This window comes from Photinus pyralis, unplaced genomic scaffold (assembly GCF_008802855.1).
Source record: "Photinus pyralis isolate 1611_PpyrPB1 unplaced genomic scaffold, Ppyr1.3 Ppyr1.4_LG7, whole genome shotgun sequence".
Lineage (NCBI taxonomy): Eukaryota > Metazoa > Arthropoda > Insecta > Coleoptera > Lampyridae > Photinus > Photinus pyralis.
The window spans coordinates 21985449-21991870 of record NW_022170738.1 but is presented as its reverse complement, the minus strand read 5'-3'; positions in this window follow the sequence as shown (position 1 = coordinate 21991870).

Below are 6422 nucleotides of genomic sequence, written 5' to 3'. Positions count from 1 at the left end.
CTATAGCATCGACAAAGGTAAAATGCAATATTCCGAATTTTTACCTGAAAAATTGACGCTGTTGTTAGACGTAAAAAAATGGTCCATCGTAATATCACTCTGGAATTCTTCGCTGAGCCTACGTTTTAATTTTGTGATAACGCACGAGTAATTTGAAGTATCATAGTTCCATTTAGAGAAGTTTGTCACGAATCTAAATTTTGTTACCAAAAGGTTTGATGACCCCATTTAAGAAAGTTGTGTATTTCGCATGCGCAGTGCGATTCTTCGCACGTCCATTTTGTTTGAAAGCATCGTGCCATAAACATTTCGATCAGAGATACCGCAAAAACCTTTTTGTCTATTGGCTCGCGCCGCACCCGTTTAAATTGGTGAAAATTAAAGCTTCACATTTCAAGTTGAATCGCGTCCCTCATCGTAATTCGTCGTACTTTTTTTAGAATTATCGCGTTTTCTAGGCGTATTAAAACAGTTCTCCTAAGAATCCAATTAGGCACTGCGCGTCCTACGTCTGCTTGTATTATACATGGATTTTTCTAGACCTAGAGGATCAAATTCAGATAATGCTCAACGGTAGGTACATGACAATTTGTTTGTCTCTATACTGTATTCATTTTAAGAAGGTAGCGGTAGAAATCATAGGGAAGCTTCGACCATCACTGTGATTGGTTAAAACATGAGTCAGTATTACAATAAAACATAAAACGACTAGTGAATTTTGTAAGGTGGTAGTTTATGTTGCCAACTAAACTGCCGAAGTGTCATTAGCTGTTATTGTCAAAGGTTTATTTTTGTTCGCAGTGCTGAATATTTCTACTTGACAATAATTTGGTGCCATTTTATATTTTTCCTGTGTGTGTTTATCTTCAAACACAGCGCCATCTACTACCTTCTTATAATGAATGCAGTATAGGTCTCGAAACAGCTCGCTCCATGCGTCCCAAGAACCAATATTGTCTTGCATCACAACAATGCATCTTCCCACTCAGCACTGCAACCAATGCGTTTTTTGGAGCAGTCAAAGGTAACGTTATTGGACCATCCACCTTATAGTCCCGACTTCTTCCCGAGTTCTTCTTTCTATTTCCTAACAACGCGAAGAAAAATTACACTGTCATAAATGTGTGATAAATGTGTAAGTAGACAAGCACATCATGCACCTAACATATCAGTATGAAATTAATCCAAATTACCATTAAGCCCATTTTGTTACTAAATTCTAGTGACATTTGACATTTTCAGTGTGAATCAGACTTTTATGTTTACTAGTTAAAAAAACGGGGTATAAGTACCTACCTACGCTTGATAATATCGAAATTCTAAGTTAGAAATTTATACAAAAATCTCACTTTCCTGAGTGGAACTTAAACTCAATGAATAGATAATTAGTAAGTCGGATGCTTCCAATTAATTAAATGTACAGAGAACATCTTCAACGATTGTAGTTGATTGAAGTAAACAAGGTTACTACAAAGTACCTAATGGGAATAAACTTGAAAATTTACAGTATGTAAGTTTTTTTTTTTTTTTTTTTTTTTTTTTTTTTTTTCTTTTTAATTATACAATCTGCCATAGCTTATTTAGCAATAAGTATTTAATAGGATTGAATTAATTATTAAAAAATGACATGTGGGGCAGAATTCCATCGAAGTCTCCCCTTACATTTTTAATATGTGATGTATGCTATGAAGATAATATAGGTATAGTATTTGACAAAAGCAGTTTACAGTTTATGTTAAAATCTTGTAGGTAAGTCAGATGGTTTGAAACGTTTAAGTCTTCTGGGTTCATCATTATTGTCCATAAGCTGGTGCACAGAATCGTTGGGGGGAACGCTCAGTCTGTCTTTGTATCTTACACTGAAGTTTTTAATTTCACTTTTCACTGTGGGAATTTGTAGATCACTTAAAATCACCTTATTTGGGACGTACCATGGCGCATCAACGATCATTCTCAGTACTTTATTTTGGAACCGGTCAAGCATTGCTAGGGTGGAAGTAGCTGCAGTGCCCCATAGGGATATCCCGTAAGTCCATATTGGTTTAAGAACTATTTTGTAAATTAGTATTTTATTTTCCAATGATAGTTTAGATTTTCTACCGATAAGCCAATATAATTTTTGTAGTTGAAGGCCGAGTTGCTTACGCTTGGTAAATATGTGGGTTCTCCAGGTGAGTTTCCTATCTATATGTAGACCCAGATATTTGACCGTCTCTGAGTGTGGTAGTTGGTGTCCGTTGAAGTTCACTGGAGGGCAATTTTCTTTCCTCATTGTGTAGGTTACATGTTGGGATTTAGTTTCGTTCACTCTGATACGCCATTTTTTGGCCCACCACTGTATTTTGTTGAGGTGAGCTTGGAGATATCTTGAGGCAGCTTGTGGATTGACATGAGAGGCCAAAATGGCCATATCGTCTGCATAGGTCGCTGATGTTGTTAGACGTGATGTGGGTAGGTCAGCGGTGTATATTAAATATAGGATAGGGCCTAAAGCGCTGCCTTGCGGTACGCCGGAGGAGATGGGGTGTAAATTTGTATTTTCATCTTTGTATTTGATTAAAAAGTGCCTGTTTGTGATGTATGATTTTAGTAGTTCAAACATCTGGTAGGGTAGGAACAGTTTGAGCTTATAGCATAAACCTTGATGCCAAACTCTATCAAAGGCTTGTTTGACATCCAAGAACACTGCAGAGCAGTATCTTTTTCCCTCCAAGTCTCTGTAAATCTTGTCGGTTATTCTGTGTACCTGCTCCACGGTACCATGTTGTTTACGGAACCCGAATTGATGTTTAGGAATTAGTTCTTGTTCGTCTAGAATTGGCATTAATCTATTCAGAATCAGTTTTTCAAGTACCTTGGACAGAATGGGTAGTAGGCTTATGGGCCTGTATGATGTAAGTTCCGTAGGTGATTTACCAGGTTTCAAAACCATAATTATTTGCGCTGTCTTCCATTGACTTGGGAAGTGCCGGATTCTGAGGATAGAATTGTAGAGATGTGTAAGGGCTTGTATAGCTTTAGTTGGTAGTTGCTTGATAACTGTCCCAGCAATCAGGTCGTATCCTGGAGATTTCTTTGTGTTGATCTTTTTGATTTCTTCTTCTACTTCTTTAATTCTAAAGGGCTTGAGTGGAAGGCTCATTTGAAACGGAGACTCTAAGAATTCCTGTATTTTGACCTCTTCGTCCGGGAGTTGACAAGGGAAGGGTGTAAACACTTTAGTGAGATATTCAGCAAAGGCATCCGCCTTTCCTTTGTTACTCCGAGCCCAGATACCGTTTTCCTGTTGAATAGGAGCTACGTGTGGGGTTGGTCTTTTTATTCTTCGCGTTGCTTTCCACAGGGAATAGTCTGACTGTTCTTTTGCGCTGAGATTTTCAAGGTAGTTCTGTATTCCTTGATTTTTATGTTGACTAAGGAGTTTTTTTAGATCTTTGTTGGCCCTATTATACTCTCGTTTGTCGAGGTCCGATCTGGTGAGTTGCCATCGTTTCCTGAGTCGGCGTTTTTCGGCTATTTTGTCCTTTATTGTGGTAGGTGTATTGTTAGTTTGTTGAGGGATGGGCAATTTAGGAGTAGCTTCCCATGCTACGTTTTGGATGAGTTCTGTAAGTGAGGTTACTGCTCTCTCAATGTCGTACTCATCTTTTAGTGGGACCTGAAGATCTAATTGGTATTCAAGTCTTTGGCGAAAGTATTCCCAATCAGTTCGTCTACTATAAATTGCAGGTTGAGTTTTAACCTGAGTTATGTGTGAGTTTACAGTTACTATAATGGCCGAATGGTCAGCTGCTAAGTCAAAGCAGGATGAAACGGTACACTGCCGGATGTTTATGCCCTTAACAATACCAAAGTCAAGAAGATCTGGTTTCTTTCGGCGGTCAGTGGGCCAGTATGTTGGCTCCCCCGTGGATAACCAGGTAAGGTTGTTAGTTTGTACGGCAGTCATTAATCGACGTCCGTCTGTTCTTGTTAGGCGGGAACCCCAATGTTCGTGTTTTGCATTGTAGTCTCCTACTGCAATGAACCTATTGCCTAGCGTCTTGAAGAAATGTGTGTAAGCTGCTGGAGTGATTAGGTGTTTCGGTGGACAGTATACTGCTGAGATTATGGCTGGGATGTTTTCAATTTCAATGGAGACGTTGGTAGCTTGGATATGATTTTCTTGATATTTTGCAAGTTCGTGATGTTTAATGCGATTACGGATAATTACTGCGGTTCCTCCATGGGCTGAACCATCGGGGTGATTTGTTGAGTAAACAGTGTAGTGTGGAAATTTAATGTAGCTCCTGGCGGTAAAATGCGTTTCAGAAATCAGGAGTATATCGACTGCATGAATTTCAAGAAATATTTTGACTTCCTGGGCACGTTGGCCTAGCCCGTTGGCGTTCCAAGCTACTATTTTTAGTAATTGAGCCATTATGTTAATTTAGTGATTAGTGTTGTGAGAAGGTTCATGATAGTCCCTATTTGTGTAATGAGATTTTTCATCATGTTCTGTAGTTCTTCAATGCCACTGGCTTGTTGGTTTGGTTGGATCGCTTGATATTGCGGTATGTTGTATGTAAGTAGATCTATTCCATTTTAATAATTGAAAATTGTCCTTCCTTTAGTTCAAGTTAATCGAATATTATATTATGATCTAATGTTTGCCATTTTTTCGTTTCTATAGTCTGTTTTTAAACACGGAAGAGTCATTTAAGAGCACTGATTACATATCGAAGGTCACTGTCTAAACCTAAACCATATTTTAATCTTTTTAATGTGATTAATCAGATGTCTGTCATTAACTATTAAACGTCAAAAATCAACCAACCACACTGCGTAATTACCAACAGACCACTGTATTCCAAGGTTGGACGACACAAATGGTAGTTTTAGTTGCTGTATAATTACGGTGAAGGTTTTTTTTATTGTATTCAAAGCAGACCGATTGTTTAAGGATATTGATTTAGGGGTATATTATCATTTAAATAATAAAGAGAAAACATTTCTTAAAGACTCGGTCGGTTGATTTTTAACCGGTTTAAAAAATGGCAATTATACTATATAAAATATTCATGCACGAACCCAATTAGAAGGAGGTAAAAGTTTTCCATTAAAACTCAATACTATAAGTGCGGTAGTCTTCTAACTGATTTAAACATAAACATTAAGATTACGATTAGTTTTAAAAAGCAATTTCGTATTTTTTCATTGCTCATTTGTGGGGTTAATTAAAATTGGTAATTGCAAAAGTGACCACTTCCAATAGTTTAGTACAGCTTTGGCACTGCTTTTTTCGATGAATATTGATTTTTGAGGGGCTGTGTAACAGTGATCAATTTTCTCTTGTTAAATACAACACCTGTACATTATTCAAATTTTGGGTTCACCAAAACTTCAACTGTTTCGGAAGTGTAGGTATAGTATGCGGTATAGAAAAAGAAAATGGTGAGAAGAGGGTTTGTGTTTGTAAGGGTGTTTTCGGCAGACAAAGGTTAGACTTTCCAGAGCTATCACGTATTACCTATTCGTGTGTGGGAATTTTATTTTACGCATAATTGCGATTATTTCGCAGCCAATTTCGCGAGCTCTTACAGCATCCTAGGTGCGCTATGAGTTTGTAAAAATTGATCAAGTAGCGATAAAGTGTTACCAGTTTTATTTTGAGTGAAAAAATTCTAAACAAGAACGTTGCTGCTAATTTTCGCGTCGTTAAGAAGCGGTAATTGAAATCAGATTGGTGGAAAAAAAACATTAATGAAGACTACCCTTCATTAAAATGAATGTAGGTAATTAATATTTCTCCTACATGGAGAGAGTGTATGCGGTATACCGTATACACCACGAGCAGCTGTCCTTCTCTTTCACACGGAACAACACACATGTTTCTCTCTCTCGCGCTACTTTAAATTGCGACAACCATACGGGAAACCCGCGGGAATTGAATGAAATGTGGAAACGACTGGAAGAAATGGAAATGAAATTAACCACAAGAAGTCGAAGTTAATGAAAGTTGAAACAAGGAAGTAATGAGGAGATAATGGTAAGAATTTGAATGTCCAAGACCGCGTATACGAGAAAGAGAGTGGTGCTTAACAGTAAGATGGATTTAGAATTCAGAAAAAAAATGTTGTGAAGTGTTTGGTTTGGTGTGTTCTGTTCTATGGGTGTGAGGTATGACATTAAATGAAAGAGAATTAGAAAGACTTGAAGCATTTGAGATGTGGACTTGGAGGAGGTTGTTAAAAGTAAAATGGAGTGATCAAGTTAGAAATGAGGAAATATTAAGGAGATCAGATTAAAAAGGACAACTGACAACAATATTAGAAAGAGAAAGAGAAACTTGGTGGGCCACGTGTTGAGAGGTAATAGATTGTTGAGAGACGTCTGGAGGGAGAGGTGGAGACGGAAAGTGGAAGGAAGCAAGAAAGACGAAT